Raw genomic sequence first — 16,016 nt, forward strand, 5'->3', positions numbered from 1 at the left:
TTAGTACAGCATGAGGCATATTATTTTGACAGATGTTATGAGTGTTCGTCCATATCGCGCTCTCCCACCCGGCATGGTCACTCAAAAGGCTCTTGCAGTTGGATGAGGCTGGGTGACTAATTGCAGCCGGTAGACTGTGGGGGGAAGTCACTTCTGTTGCAGAAAGCTCAAGAGCATCCTTCCGACTCTCTCTTCCCCCAAGGATTCAGCCTGGACTGTACAGCTACATGATTAAAGCAGCCTGGATCCTGAGATGCCCCATGGAAGAGACCTGCAGCGCACTTACACGAATGAGCGATGCACTGGAACGTGTCAGGACATCAAGATGAATAGTTTGCATGTTACCCAGTGAAGCCTAACCTGATTTTACAGTTCTTTAAACTCAGAAAACCAGCTTTGCCAGAGAACCTCAAATTGAATTGTTGGCACACTACAGAATTCTAACTTCAGCACTTCTTTCGTGGAGGCTGACCTATAGGTATCATTTACAACTCACCTTACCTTGTCCTGGGCTTACTTTAGCGAGTAGGAGTGCTCATCTGCAAATTGTGAGATGGTCCATCTAGCCATCTTTCCATCCTATTATTACAAAGGATCTCATGCATGTCAGGCTCTCTGCTTGGCAATGGGGATTCAGTGACAAAGGGATGAAAGAGACAGTCCCTGCCTTCAACAAGCTCTCAATCTAGTGACAGAGACAGTATGGGACAGCAATAAATCCTGGGCATAGTGGAATCACATGATTTTCATTTGCATTGTTATTTTTTTAACTGTAATTTCTAAATGTTCTGCAACAAACTGGGGTTATATTTTTAATATGAAAATAAACCCAAAGAACTTCATTACAGGAGTAAATATGAGCTATCATTGAAGGCTACACAGGATAAATTAAGGGCATGAGAAACAATCTGTTCTATCTGGAAGAGGGTGAGAAAAAGTCTGGAAGAACCTCAAGGAAGAAACATCCCTTAAGCCAAGTCTTGAAAGATGATCTGATTTTCCCAGGCACAGAAGTTTCTTCTTTTGAGGTGCCACTCTGGTCACACCCCATGGCTAATTCATAGAAGGAAGGTTTGGAGTGATATAGAAGTCAAGATGCCTCTGAAACGAGCTAAGCAGAATCCTTAAACAAATCAGGAGTTTGTTGGGAGATGTGAAAAACAAGGTTAAAACCCTATAGGGTTTCTGGTTGCCTCTGTCACTGTGCGTTTTAGTTCCTAACTTCAAAGGCTGCTATCTTTATTTCTTTTTGTTTGTTTGTTTGAGGAAGATTAGCCCTGAGCTAACATCTGCTGCCAATCCTCCCCTTTTTCCTGAGGAAGATTGGCCCTGAGCTAACATCCATGCCCATCTTCCTCTACTTTTTTTATATGTGGGATGCCTGCCACAGCATGGCTTGCCAAGTGGTACCTAGGTCTGCTTCTGGGATTCGAACCAGCAAAACCCAGGCCACTGAAGCTGTATGTGCAAACTTAACCACTGCACCACCAGGCTGGCTCTGTAAGGCTGCTTTCTTTCTGATGCTTAATTTAACTGCAGAGCTGAAATCCTTAACTATCCTATTGTTTGTAAAACAGATTCTAAGGAGTGGATGGGAAGGTGGAACTATGGGACAACTTCTTGCTTTCCAGAATTAGTCACAAAAAAATGCCTAACATACCCAGTAATGTTTTATCAAGTAAACTGGTTCAGCCATTAAATATTGTAAATTGTAGAAGAGGAATCTGCAGTTACCCCGCATTTCTATGGAGGGTGTTCTATGGCAGAGCTTAGCTAGCTGTTCATCGGCAGGTTTCTTTTTCCTCCAGCAACAGAGACTGCATTTCCCAGCTTCCCTTGCAGCTAGGTGTGGCTATATGACTGCTTTTGGCCAATGGAATGTGAGTGGAGGTGCCACTCTTTATCATATCAGGCTTGGCCCACGTGATCCTCCCTATCCTTTGCAATCATGATGGTAGAGCCACAGATGGAAGGAGCCTGGGTCCCTGCATCACTTCATGGAGTAGAGCCACCCATCCATCAGGAACACACACTTGGATCTACAGGTAAGAAGACTCAAACTTGAATTGTGTTAAGCCACTGAGATTTGGGAATTTGTTACTAAAGCTTGTTATCACTGTAACTCATACAATCCCTGCTTCTTTTCCTGTCCTGATTTTTCAGAATAAAATACAGAAGAATCCACACATACATCAGGGTTTTCTTTGGACTGTGAAACTCAGAAAGGCAAAGAAAAGAATCCATCACAGCAGACTGTCTTTGTGGCATTTGGGCCATAGTGCTTGCTGATGGAGCCATCCTTACGTGAGAGGTTGGGCTTTTGGAGTCAAGTGACCAAAACAAACTTTGGCTTCTATATGGACAAAGCTACAAAGACCAGAAAAAAACCCTCTAAGAATGACTTTGAGAGTCAAAGATACCTACATGGTATGAAATGATGTCTTGCTAGTAGTTGCATGTCAAGGAAAGAGGATGTCTGACTTTACATATTATTTACAATTATAGGCAACAATTCTCCCCTTGCCTTGCAATCCCAAACAAACAAAAAAACTTTTTTAGCAAGGTTCCTTTTAAGAACAAATTGCCTCCTACTGATCTCCCCTGTTCATTAATTCACTCGTTCGGATAGTTACTGTCATTATACAACAGATAGTTACTGAGCACTTGCTCTGTGCCAGGCAGTGCTCCAGGCAACCTTTTACTCTTCCTCTCCCAAATAAGTCTGCTCACAACGGTCAAAGAGATCTTATTAAAATATTTATAGGGTCACGTCACTCTAATCCTTTAAATCCCTCGGATGGCTTCCCAACGTTCAAACTCTCTCGCAGCCTCCAAGGCTGACTTTTCCAGCCCCCTTTCACACCATTGTGCCCTCACTCCCTGGGCCCCAGACATCCTCATCTGTCAATTCATTGAACTCACCAAGCTCCTTCCCTCTGCAGGCTGTGCCTGCTAGGTTGCCTCTGTCTGCATCACTCCTTCCTCCTCTATCTTGCTATCTATTCCTACATACCCATCAACTTAAATGTCAATCCTTCACAGAGGTCTCTCCTGCACTCTCCATCTAAATTAGGTCTTTCACTTATAATTTTCCACAGCATCTGGTGTTTTCCTTTCATCACACTTAGCAAGGCTGGCAGCTGTGTCCATCAATAATGAATGTTTATTGAGCATCCACTCCATGCTAGGTGCTGATGGTAAAGCACAAGGAAGACAAAATCCTTTCTAGACATACCTTCGAGAGGGAGAGACAGACAACAAATATGTAAGTAAGCAAGATATTGACAGATTTGTAAGTATGGTGAAGGAAATAATCAGTGAAGGGTGGGGAGTAACTGGGTAGGTTGCTGTTCTGCACTGGGAAGTTAAGGAAGATGGCAATTAAAATAAGTCTTGGAGGATGATTAGGAGACAGCTATGGGAAGAGCCCTCCAGGAAGAGAGTGAGTGCAAAGGCCCTGAGGTACAAAATGGCTTAGAATATCCAAATAAGAGACAGGAGGCTGGTATGTATAGTGAGTTAGAGGGTAAGTGGTAAGTGATGCCATGAAGGAGGTAAGCGGGGATTAAAAACAAATTTGTGGGACTATACTATATCTGTCTCCCCAGAGACTGAAAGCCCCAGGAGGTGGATGTACAAGGTCACTAGTTCACTCATCACTCCACAATCAGGTTCTAGTATAGGACTTGACACATGGTTGGGACTCTAACTATTTAACCATAAATGAATGAACATACCAGCTGGGCTGCTCACTTCAGACAGGAAGCTTGGCAGCTCAAAACAGGCAGGAACAAGTATAGAAAGCTGCAAAGGTAGATCCTTTCTGGTAATGGAAAAGGGCAAATGGAGAAACCTATGTTTAGGTGGTAAAGTAATTTCTGCGGTGCATGTACAGGGCACAAGGAAGTGGGAAGAAATGAAGAGGTAAATAACTAGAGAACCTTCACTTCCATCTGTGGTTGCTTCGAGCACCCCAATCTCTGAGACCCCAGGACATTTATACTAAGCAAGAGGCATAAAATTAGGCAGCATCTCAAGATAATACCCAATAGGCCTTACATTTCATTTCAGTCAAACACTGCTGGGTTTTGGCACCATTTTCATTGCAAATATGAGTAATGCAGACCCCTTAGTCACTATTAAGTAGCAATCTGGGGAAATCATCCACTTCCAATAATCCATTTCTCTAATTTAGAACACTCTGAGACCACATAATGAATAACACTGTCGCCAACTCTCCAGTAATGACATATGACATATGTCTGCAATTGCTCTTTTCAAGATAAATCCCACTGTGTTGTTCCCCTCAGAAACTCCTACTTATTTATTCACTTGGGTTCCTCACACACAAATACAGTATATTCATTTCTGGAGATGAATTTAGGAACAAAATAGAATCCCTGGCTTTGAAACATCAGGAAAAAGTTTTATTCTCACGAAATAAATAGCATTAAGTTTTGTCTACCAATGGCTGATTACTACACAATTATATTCTTAAGTGCAGCCTGTCAATTAATTTCAAAGTGCCTTCTTTAATTAGTGATAGCATTCAGTACATTCCCATTAGCAATATCTTCCCATTTTTACAACAGTAATTTCATTCCACCTCCTTTTAGAAAGCATTGGATTCTCTTTTAGAAGTAAGACTGTGCTTTTCCTATTCCTCTCAGAGCATAAATGATGCTCCCTTGGTGTTCCCAGCTGGGATGATAATAAAAATCCCCCAAATTCTGGGTCTTCTTCTTCCCACTGTCCCTTCTTCCCAAAGATGTGGAAATGGAACGAAAATACTGCCCAAAGAATCAGCTCTTTTCAAACCCAAGGGATGATCAAAGGGGATAAAAGTTAGGAAAAACGGAACTGAAATGATAGTGATAATTTTTGTATTAAAAAATGCTTAACATTCGTCCATTTGGGGGCACTCTCCATAACCCTGACTCTGGGTGCAAAATAATTTCCCTGAGTTACTCAGATAATTGTGTCACACACTCATGTCAACCTGGATGTCATGATCAGAAGGGGAAATCTCTTGTACTTGAGAAGGGAAATATATTAGGCTAAGAAAAAAGAATAATACAGGCATTTGGTTAGAGAGTTTGCATGGGTATAATTACATGGTTAAATATGGTTCAGGGTATTTCTACTTTATGCTTAGATAATAGAACTGAAATTTATTAACTCAGAAAAATCTAGACAATATGTATCATTCAGCAAGGCTTTGGGAGAAACTATGGAGCCCAAGAAAAGGAAGTCTCTGAATGTTTACATCTTGGACCACAAGACTTGGGTGACCTGAGAACATAGCAAAATTATGATGAAGTCAAGCCAAGGTTTAAGGCAAGACTAAACTGTGCTGGCTCCTCTCTCATCCCCCACTCCCAATGATGCTAATGGAATTTTAATAAGCAAGACTATATGCAAATAAAGAACTTTAATGAGAGTGCGGCATTATGCATCTTTCCAGCTCTACCTTGAGGTTGAGATTGAGATAAATTTGACTCAGGGATACAAAGTGAGCTGAACTGGGGAAAGGCATAGATAAATCAAAGGCCTATAAGGCGTCCACATTTGGAGAATTTCTTAGATGCTGCAATTAAATAAAATATCCATGGATCCACAACACAGTGCCTTATCAATTCTACCTGGAGGCTACCATCCCGACGGCTTTTCTGAGCAGCCTGGGTGTTCTTCAGTTATGGTAGTTTTTACCTCCATAATTCTCTCCATCGCCTGCCATAATGATAAAGGAACTCATCCTCCAAAAATTACCAGACTAGGAAGGGTAGGGAGCCAGCAGAGAGTAGGGTTTCTCAACTTCTGTATTGTTCCCATCTCAGACTGGATAATTCTTTGTTGAGTGGCCGGTCCTACGTACTGAAGGATGTTTAGCAGAATCCCTGGCCTCTACCCACTAGATAGCAGTAGTACCCGCCCCACCCCACAGTGTGACAAACCAAAATGCCTCCAGACATTGCTGAAGGCTCTCTGGGGAGCAAAATCACCTCAACTGAGAACCATTGTTTTAGAGGATGACTTTATGCTGCTTATGTTTCTGAGGTTATATCCTAGGTCTTTCTTCATCAATCTATTAGTTATTAAAATCTTTGTTATTAAGGGGCTGGCCCCGTGGCCGAGTGGTTAAGTTCATGCGCTCTGCTGCAGGCGGCCCAGTGTTTCATTGGTTCGAATCCTGGGCACGGACATGGCACTGCTCATCAAACCACGCTGAGGCAGCGTCCCACATGCCACAACTAGAAGGACCCACAACGAAGAACATACAACTATGTACTGGGGGACTTTGGGGAGAAAAAGGAAAAAAATAAAATCTTTAAAAAAAAAATCTTTGTTATTAAAATTGATCTTTGTTCAGATATAAACAGGAAAAAAAAAAGGAAAAAGATTCCCTTATCAAACTTAATTCCAGAAACTAACCAGGAATAATAGTGGTGTATCATTTGAGACTTGCCCTGTTGCATACATTACAATGCACATGCAATCCCTTCTCAGACACTCGTGTCTATTCACACTTTAAGAAAATGCATTTATACTATGCACATGATTATGCAAATATCTGCTTTCATTTAATAAATAGGACTAACACTTTTCCATACCAGCGCCTATAATTGAGTCTTATTCTTCTTAATGGTTGAGTAATGTTTTACTGTCTGGATGGGCCAAAATGGGCCCAAGCAACGAACTGATAGACTTTTAGCCTCATTCTCTATATCTATATACTTACATGCATACACACACACAAAACACATTGAATTTACTTCTTCATCTGTTCATGTTCCCTTGTGTATGCATTTATGTAGATTAAATTCCTAGAAGCGGAATTTGTCAGTTTTCTCTTTCTTTAATGCTATTTTTTCTGACTGTATTTCATTAACTCCCTTACAATGATTCCCCCCAGATGGCACATCTAGCATTTCTCTGGTTTCTTGGGACTTCTCACCTTCCATTCATTAGACAGTTACATGGAGGGACTTGACTAGGAGCAAGGGACAGTGCTAGGATCCCATCTTGAGTCACTGACCTTTCTCCAGAAGCCAAATTCTTCCCAGCTCCTGTCCCATGTCCCATGTGCCTTCTCGTCTTCTTTCCTGGTTCTTTAGATCTGCGTGGCTTAGAGCCTCCTCATGTTCTCAAGGGTCTTTGGTGTGCCAGTGTTGAGCTAAATGCTGGGGAGGAATTGATCAGCAAAAAGCAGACAAAACTTGCCCCCTTCGGAGCAACCTTTTTTACAGTGGTAAAAAGAGGCATTCATCAAAAGTGCTTAAAAATACATGTAAAATTACACCTGGAATTACGACCACCCAGAGGGGAGCTCCATGCTCTATGGGGTCATAGTGGGGCCTGACAAAGCCTCTGTTTCAGGGCAAGCATTCCCCAAGAAGGAGAAGTTGATGTGGGATCCCAAGACCAGGGCAGCATTAACCAGGTGAGGGTGATAGAGATGGTAGAGATCCAGGTGGGGGCTCAGCACATGCAAATGCCCTCTGGCAGGAGGAGAGACCGCCTTTGGAGACAGAAGGTATCTCAGGGGAGGTGGAGGACCAGGAGGGAGGCGGTGTGTAGTGAAGGATGAGGCTGGGAGCAGGATGCTCTGAACCTTGCAGGCTGAGAGAAGCGGGTTTTGGCTTTATGTGGAAAGTGCTGGAGAGCAGGGGAGTGACATGGTCACATTCAGGCTTTGAAAAGATGACCCTGCTGAAGTGTGACGAATAATACTCAGGAAGTCACCAGCTGTCACCAGACAGAGGCCTCCACGAACTGAGCAGAACTTCTCTTCCTTCGCTATAAGCCTTCTCATCCGATGATAATTCTGGCTCTGATAAGGCGCAGAACACGTTTTCCCATTTCTTCTTTAATGGATTTACTTTCTTCATCTGTGACCACTTGCTTTTTGGCCTGCTTTCAAGAAGAGCATTTTCAGCCCTTTGGGGATCACGTTGAAGAGATGAGCTTTCAGAGAAAATAGGATTAAAGCAGATGCTAGGTGTTCCTTTTTTTTTTTAATTAACCTCTAACAAGGGAATTGATTAATTAAAAAATGTAAAAAAAAAAGTGTCCTCTTTAGAGGGTGTTATATTTTATAATAACTGGTGTTAAATTGGAGGTAAAAGACAGCAAACATAATGTGGAAATCTTCACATTTTTATCTCCTTGACTCCGCCCCCAGGCTGCATTCTCCCCAAACTAAAAAGTTAGTTTATAGCACAGCTAATCTATTGCAGTGCCATCATATTTTAACCTTATCAAATATCCCCACATATTTTCTTCCACCTGCTCAAAAATGGAACATCGGAGATTTAGATTTTACTTGGAAAATTCCTTATTCATCATACGGAAACACATTCAATTGCATTCGAGGAATTCAATTTAAAACTAATTTATCTTACATTAATGTTTAAATTCATGAGATTCCACATAAAGTCCTTCTTGTAGTGTAATAAATTCGGAGTCAATATGATAATTATTAAAATAGAAATGAGCGTGAGAAAAATAAATCGTGTAGTCTTAGGATTGGTTCTCTCTTGCCTGAGCTCTGAGGCTTGGAGCAAAGAGGGAGAAGGAAGATGATAGAAAAAAAAGAAGAAGAAAAAAAGCCAAGAGGGAGATGGAGGAAAAGAGAGGAGCAGAGAGAGAGACAGCAAGCCTGCACGGGCACTACCATTTGTCGAATGCTTGCTGGTATGCCAGGCAACATTCTAGGATCTTTTCACATCCTTAAGCCTCACAGTAACCAGTGGGGATCACTTGACTGATAATTGTAGCTAACAATTAGTGAGCGCTTTCTGTGTGCCAGGCAGTGTTGTAAATTCTTTACACACATGTTCTGACTGGCTCAATCTTTACCTCTGACGTGGTGAGAGTGCTCCTGTCCCCCACCAGGTGAGGAAAATGAGAGAAGGAGACATGAGATGAGAAGATCAAGTTGAAACAAGTAGCAAGTGGAGGAGGTGAGCAATGAGCCTGGATCTGGCTCTCCACTCTGAACCACCATGTGGTGTGGCTCCCCAAAATGTAAAGAGGGGATAACAGCTTTGCAGCTGCAGCAACTCAGATCCCCCCCCCCCCCAAATTAAGCACCCTGTGGTACAGCCAGGATTTGAACTCAGATCTGCCAGACTCCTCAGATCTTGCTGACACCTACAGCAGAAAGCTCCCCGGGGGATCTAATGCTCCCTCTGGATTGAAGATCAAAGTTCCTGCTCATTGTTACTGCCTCCACCATCTGAGACTCCTCCAGCCCACCTTCCATTAGCTGCCAGTGTCTTCAAGATCCCCCGCACATCCTTATTGCATTGATCCCCCTCCCTTATTCGTCTCCTACCAGTTTCTTTCCTGGTGTTATCGATCGAGGACTCATGCTTTCCGCAGTGATACAGTGAATAAACACCCACTAACCGGGAAATGATATTACAGCTTTAAAAAGGAAGAGTAAATGGAATTCGAAAAGGCTTCATATATGGAGGTGTTTGGACCTTTCCTATCAAAATAGACCATTTACAAAGTAAGGTTCCTTTTGGGTTCTCTATTTGCTTGTTCTAAGCACATAATTCCGTTTTCTCATAAATACGTCTTGTCTCATAATTAATTCTTCGTTTTCTCATAATCACTTCCCAAATCACTCACCAAATAATCCCTGGCTTTTCTATTGATTCTTGCATTTTATGTGTGTATTTTAAAACATCTAGAACAATGGGTTTCAACAGGCGTGATTTGGGCCCCAGGGGACAGTCGGGAATGTCTGGAGCCATTTTTGGTTGTCACGGCTGTGGTGGAGGGAGAGGTGCTGGAGGCATCTAGTGGGTAGAGGCAGGGATGCTGTTGAACCTCTCATAACACAGACAACGGCCCCCCACCACAATGCATTGTCTGACCCCAAATGTCAATAGTGCAGATGTGAGGTGAGAACCCCTGATCCAGAAGGATACACGTGAAGCTGTCGATAATAGTTGCCTCCAGGGACAGAGATGGGGACAAGAGGACAATATCACTATTTCCTTTCAATTTTTTTAATTTTATTTATTCTTTAATTTTTAATTTTTTGGTGAGGAAGATTGGCGATTTGCCTGAGGAAGACTGTCCCTGAGCTAACATCTGTGCCCATCCTCCTCTATTTTGTATGTGGGATGCCCCACAGCATGGCTTGATGAGCCGTGTGTAGGTCCACACCCGGGATCCCAACCTGCGAACCCCAGGCCGCCAATGTGGAGCACACAAATTTAACCACTATGCCACCAGGCCAGCTCCTCAATGTCACTTTTCAATTCTTTCACTTCCAAATGGCTCACAGTTTTTCTTTACAATCCACATGTATTATTTTTGGAACATTATTACAAAACTAAGAAAAACTATTTTGTTTTTAAGTGTTCTCTTTAGGAAAAGGTAAAAAGAAATGTTTAAGGGAACTTTGTCAAGGAAGGCAAAACAAAGAGTCAATACAAGAAAGATTCTCTTCAACATAGTGGGTGATAACTGCAAAGAGGATCTTCCTTTGATAGAGAACTCATCAATTTTCTCTTCTTGACATTGTGCTGACAAAACAGAACACATCTAATTTTTGACTTTCATTACTATTTATTATGATGATTATTGAGAAAAACAGAGATGTGCTTAGCATGTTAATGAAAAAAATGAAATCCAGAATTTACCACAAATCACCACTTTGCGTTTAAAGAAAAGTGGCATTTTGAGTGGTTGTCTTGTTGGTAAGACGACTATTGACCTTGAACTTTCTCATAACCATTCTATCACTTCAAAATGCAAAACGTAGACAAAGATTTGGAAATCCAGATAAAAGAGAACTGTACACTGTCTCCATACTTTCATTCACATGGCCAGCTCCTCATCCTTCAAGATGCAGACCAGATGCCGCCTCCTCCAGGAAGCTGCTCCTTGCCCTGATTTGTTATGTGTGTTCAACGTGCTCCTTCCTGTAAAATCCTGTGACTCTCTCAACTCCAGCCCACAGCACAGAGCCTCAGAGTTCTCTGATCACCTGCCCCAAAGGCAGGGATTTCCCATTATCCATCTTTGTATCTGCAGCACTAGAACAGTGCATGGTACCTAATAGTTATTCCAAACAACCATTGAATGGTAAATAATTGAATGAATGAATGAAAAAACAGACATGTGAATAAAAAAAGGAACAAGAGTGGCTTCTACTGACCTTAAGAAGTCAAGAATAGGGAAACCCAAAAGCAAGGGGCGGGGGGAGGAGAAACATGGATAAGGAAGGAGGGAGATAGCATAGTCCCTTCTGTGTAATTTGAGGTGGGTGGAGAGAGCAGTATGGAGGGGTGGTTAACACAGGCCCCTGGCCATCCTGAGGCTGAATGCTGGTCCAGTCTTTTACTAGCTAAGAGCTGGATAAAACGCCTACTACCTCCTGATGCTCAGTTTCCCATCTATGAAATGGAAATAACAGTAGTAGCAGTAGATTCATACGCTGATAAAGAACATGCAATCAGAATGATACACATAAAGCCCAGAGCAAAGTGTCCACCTGTTAAGTAGCTATTAGGGATCATTGTTTTTTGGCTGTGAATTCTAATGGTTATCAGAACAATTCTCAGCATCAGCAGCACACACTCATTAATACTAATACATGCCCTTTATGTGGCTGACTCTGCCAGGCATCTTAAGGCACAAAGAGATCTAAGACTCACCCATTGCTCTCAAAAGGCTTAACCTTCTTGCAGAGTCAAACCATACTCACTTCCGTCCCATGGGGTCTTTTCCATCCCTCGCCCTTCCTCCAAGCCCAAGTTGCCTCGAACCTCTAAAAACACACTATCATGTGTAAGTGTGAATTAGCATGGGGTTGTCTAACCTCATACCTTATGAGCAGTTTCATCTGCCATAACTTAGATTGTGATGGGAAATAAAATGCAAGCACGGCGAAGAGCTCACTGTGCACGGCAAGACATGTTTTATCTCTAGCCACGAAGTGGAATTGCATTCCTGTTGCGAAACCCAGATTGATGCATGCGTTTTATTTATAACCCTCTCTCTCAAAGTTCCTCCAAGTCACAAGTTAGCAATGAAACTTTGGAGTGGCTTTTAAAAGGCTTTCTGGCATCTTCCCTGACAGCCAAATTCTTGTAAGTGACAGTAACAGACCACAGGATGGTTGAGAGTCAACAGGCATTGAAGGATGTGCATGTCCAAAGAAGAATAATGGTGATGGGATGGGAAAAGCAGAAAGTAGAACTCTTGAGCATGATTTTCAAGCTAAGCCTACTGTACCAGCATTTCAAACGAACTGTCATCCAACCACTGGACTTCTCCCCTTCAGCGTCACCTGGACCCTGAGCATGACAAGAGCCCCTTTCTACTTCCATCTACCCCTTCACAGCCTGTCTCCTCCAGTGGCTGCAGAAAAACCACACAGAACCATTTAGCTGGCAGTGCCTTCAGTGTGATGACCATTTCTCAATTCTATACATTCATACTGCCCTAATTTGGCCACATAGAATATATGTTAGCCAAGAATCAACAACCCCCCAAATTGCAGAGACAACCAAATCAAAGACTAGTGCCATGGAATGTGTGCAGCAGTTCCTCAAAAGAGTTAAACATAATGTAGCCACACGACCCAGCAATTCCATTCTTAGGTATAGACCCAAAATAATTGAAATAGGTGCTCAAATAAGTACATGGACACACACATTCATAACAGTGCTATTTACAATAACCAAAAGGTAGAAACAACGCAAATGTCCATCAATGGATGAAAGGATAAAACAAATTGTGATAAAATTTGTGCCACACAATGGAATATTATTCAGCCATAAAAAGGGACGAAGTAGCGATACATGCTACAACATGGATGGAGCTCAAAGACATTATGCTAAGGAAAAGAAGCCAAAGGCAAAAAATCACATATGATGTGATTCCATTTACGTGAAATGTCCAGAAGAGGAAAATCCATAGATATAGAAAGCAGATTAGTGGTCGCCAGGAGCTACGGGGAGGAGGAAATGAGGAGTACCTTCTTAATGGGCTTGCAGTTTCCTTTTGGGTAGTAAAAATGCTTTGGAACTAGAGGAAGGTGGTAGTTGCACAACAGTGTGAATGAACTATGTGCCGTATGTTTCCTATTCTGGCACAAAACGGGTTAGGTAACAAAACCCAGTAATGGGAAAGAGAAGAAAACACCAGAGACCAAGGTCATGGCCATGGTTAGATATCAAGAGACATCAAGTCTAAAGCAGCTTCAAGAGTAGAGTCCATGGGCGTGGACTTATAGGAAGGGAGTCATCGACACAGGCAGACAGACCTAGCGTTGAATCTCAGTGCTACATTTTCTAGCTGTGTAGTGCTAGATACTTAACATATCTGAGCTTTATTGTCCACACTGGAAATAGATAAAAACCTCCTTTGTTGGATTGCCTCAAGAATCAAATGACAATGATTGCAAAACTCTCTTGTAAGCCACCATGTATAACACATAATACGTGTTCAATAAATGGTAGCTTTAATTATCATTTGATCATTATGCATGAAATGTGTGGTCAAAGCTACCAAGATGACAAAGGATGAAAGACAAGAACACTGTGGATCAAAAATAATTACCTTCCACATGACTTCTTTTTTTTTTTTTTATTAATGTTATGATAGATTACAACCTTGTGAGATTTCAGTTGTACATTTTTGTTAGTCATGTTGTGGGTACACCACTTCCCCCTTTGTGCCCTCCCCCCACCCCCCCTTTTCCCTGGTAACCACCGATCAGATCTCCTTGCCACATGACTTCTTTTGAAGGACCAATGGTCCATATATCTGTGCTCACTTATGAGCCTCTTTCTGTTATAAGAGGTCTCTGATTTAGCACTATTAGAAGCCCATAATTGGGTCTGAAAAACTAAGAATGAGAGTGCACTGAAGTTATCTCAGCAATCCTGTCTATCCATTAGGCACTTAAAAAGATTATTTGATGTTGAAGAGGATGAGTGAAAATACCAGGTGATACGATCATCTCCGTAAAAACATTCTCCCTGATACGGTCAGCTCTTTAAGATCTGCCTTGAGGAAGCACTACATTGTAGAAGGTTATACTGGAATCAGAGGGCTAGATTCAAATGCTGTCTCTGTTATAAAACATTGGTATGTCTTAAAGTAAATAAGTGAACCTATCTGAAACAAATTTTCTAACCTATTATACTATACATCTTTGAGTTTCTAAAAATTGTCTTTTATAACTTAAGCCATATGGCCATGTTAAATTATGCATGCGTGTGTGTGTATCTACTATTGACCAATATATTTATTCATTTAATCAATAATTCAAACATAAGTGAGCACCTGCTATTAGCAAGAGACTATGCCATTTCCACTGGGGGATCCAAAACTAAAAGAGACAAGATTGTCAACCACAAGAGAGAAAATATTTTCTATAGTAAAATAAACAGAATGTAAGGAATCTTAAGTGTGCAATGGTTAAACACCTGATATAAACTAAAATACACCCAAAATATAATTTGTTGGATCATGAAACTAAGTCTATAAACGTGTGGATTCAAATATAGCTGCTTCCGGTTGCTTATACAATGCTGTTGGAAGTCTGCCTGTCTCCATCTCTCATCTCCGTTTCCTCTTTGTGTTGGCATCATTCTCAGACAGATGTCTTTCACACCATGGAGGGGTGGCTACTAGAAATTCTAGACTTTCATTTTGCCAGCTCAGCATCTCTGCAGGAAATAAAATCTTTTTCCCAACAGTTTCTCATAAATTCCTGAGAGTCAATCTCATTGGACTAACTGGGTCGCATACCCACCCCCGGACCCATCAAGGAATCCAGGAGGATGGAATGGACTGTATGCTCACCCCCAAAATTTACCCCAGCTGATGGCACAGACTGAGACTGGAGGAGAGGAGTTCTCCAGAGAAAAACTGAGGTACTTGCCAAGAAGAAGAGAAAATAAAAACGGAGCATGGAAAACAACAGCCATTCATCACAGAAACCAAATGATACATGTCATTATAGAGGTAAAATGAGAGTGTCATAGCAATAGTAGAAGAAAAAAGAAAACTGGAATTTAAATTTTACAACAACTTGTGTTACTGATGCATTAATACCACATACCAATCTAAGAACTCTCAATGACATTCAACAAGAAACATTTCCTTGTCACTCACTCGTGCATTTGTGGGTCAGCTGGGGTTCAGTTGACCTAGACTGGGTTTGGGTCCTAGTTGTGGTATGAGTTGAGATCAGTCCATGTGTCTCTTTCTGAGGCCAATGGCCTATCTAGAGACCATGACTTTCCTGATGATGAAAGAAACACACGACAGTGAGCCCATGTGCACAGCACTGCTAAAGCATCTGCTCACATCATGTCTTCTAACATTTCATTGGTCAGATTAAGTCACATGACCAAGACCAGCATAAATGAGAAATGAAATAAATGTCTGGTACTCCAGTGAGAGGATCATGGCAAAGAACACAAAGAGAGGAAGGGATGAAAATTTTTAAACCGTAATACAAATATACCACAACATCCAAAACTTTTGTATCCCCATTTTAGAGACAGGAAAACAGACACAAGAGGTTTGGCAACTGTCCCAAGATCATTTAGCTTGAGAATGGCAGAGCTGGATTTAAAACCAGGTCATCTAATTCCAAAGCACAATAAAGGGACACAGTGAGATTCTTGGCAGCCGGCACAGGAATGGGGTATGAGGCAAACCTTCATGGAGGGTACGGTCCCTGTTGTCTGCTATGAATCACATTCAAGAAGAGCTTTATGAATGCTCAAGCTATTGTCAATAATAGGATTTCTGTAGCCAGAAATGAACTCAAGAAAGAAAAGACCTCATACAATAGAAATGTGCTTAAATCACCCAACTTCACTGGGGTCTGCTGCAGAGTAAGTTTTAAAACTGAATCATTTCCAACACGAGACATTAAAAGAAGGTGATGTCTGCAGCGGACAGCTAAGCAGCACCCTCCTACATGCAAGAGGTGCTCTGGTTAAATATGTTTGAAGTCATGACAGATTAAG

The 16,016-nt window shown here is 41.7% G+C and overlaps 1 protein-coding gene across 32 annotated transcripts in view; it reads right to left on the reverse strand.

Annotated features, from left to right (window-relative positions):
- The window catches only part of RBFOX1 (RNA binding fox-1 homolog 1), a 1,969,097-nt gene that overhangs the window by 738,248 nt on the left and 1,214,833 nt on the right, over positions 1-16,016 (reverse strand). The window lies entirely within an intron of this gene.

This window comes from Equus asinus, chromosome 14 (assembly GCF_041296235.1).
Source record: "Equus asinus isolate D_3611 breed Donkey chromosome 14, EquAss-T2T_v2, whole genome shotgun sequence".
In the NCBI taxonomy this organism is placed as follows: Eukaryota; Metazoa; Chordata; class Mammalia; order Perissodactyla; family Equidae; genus Equus; species Equus asinus.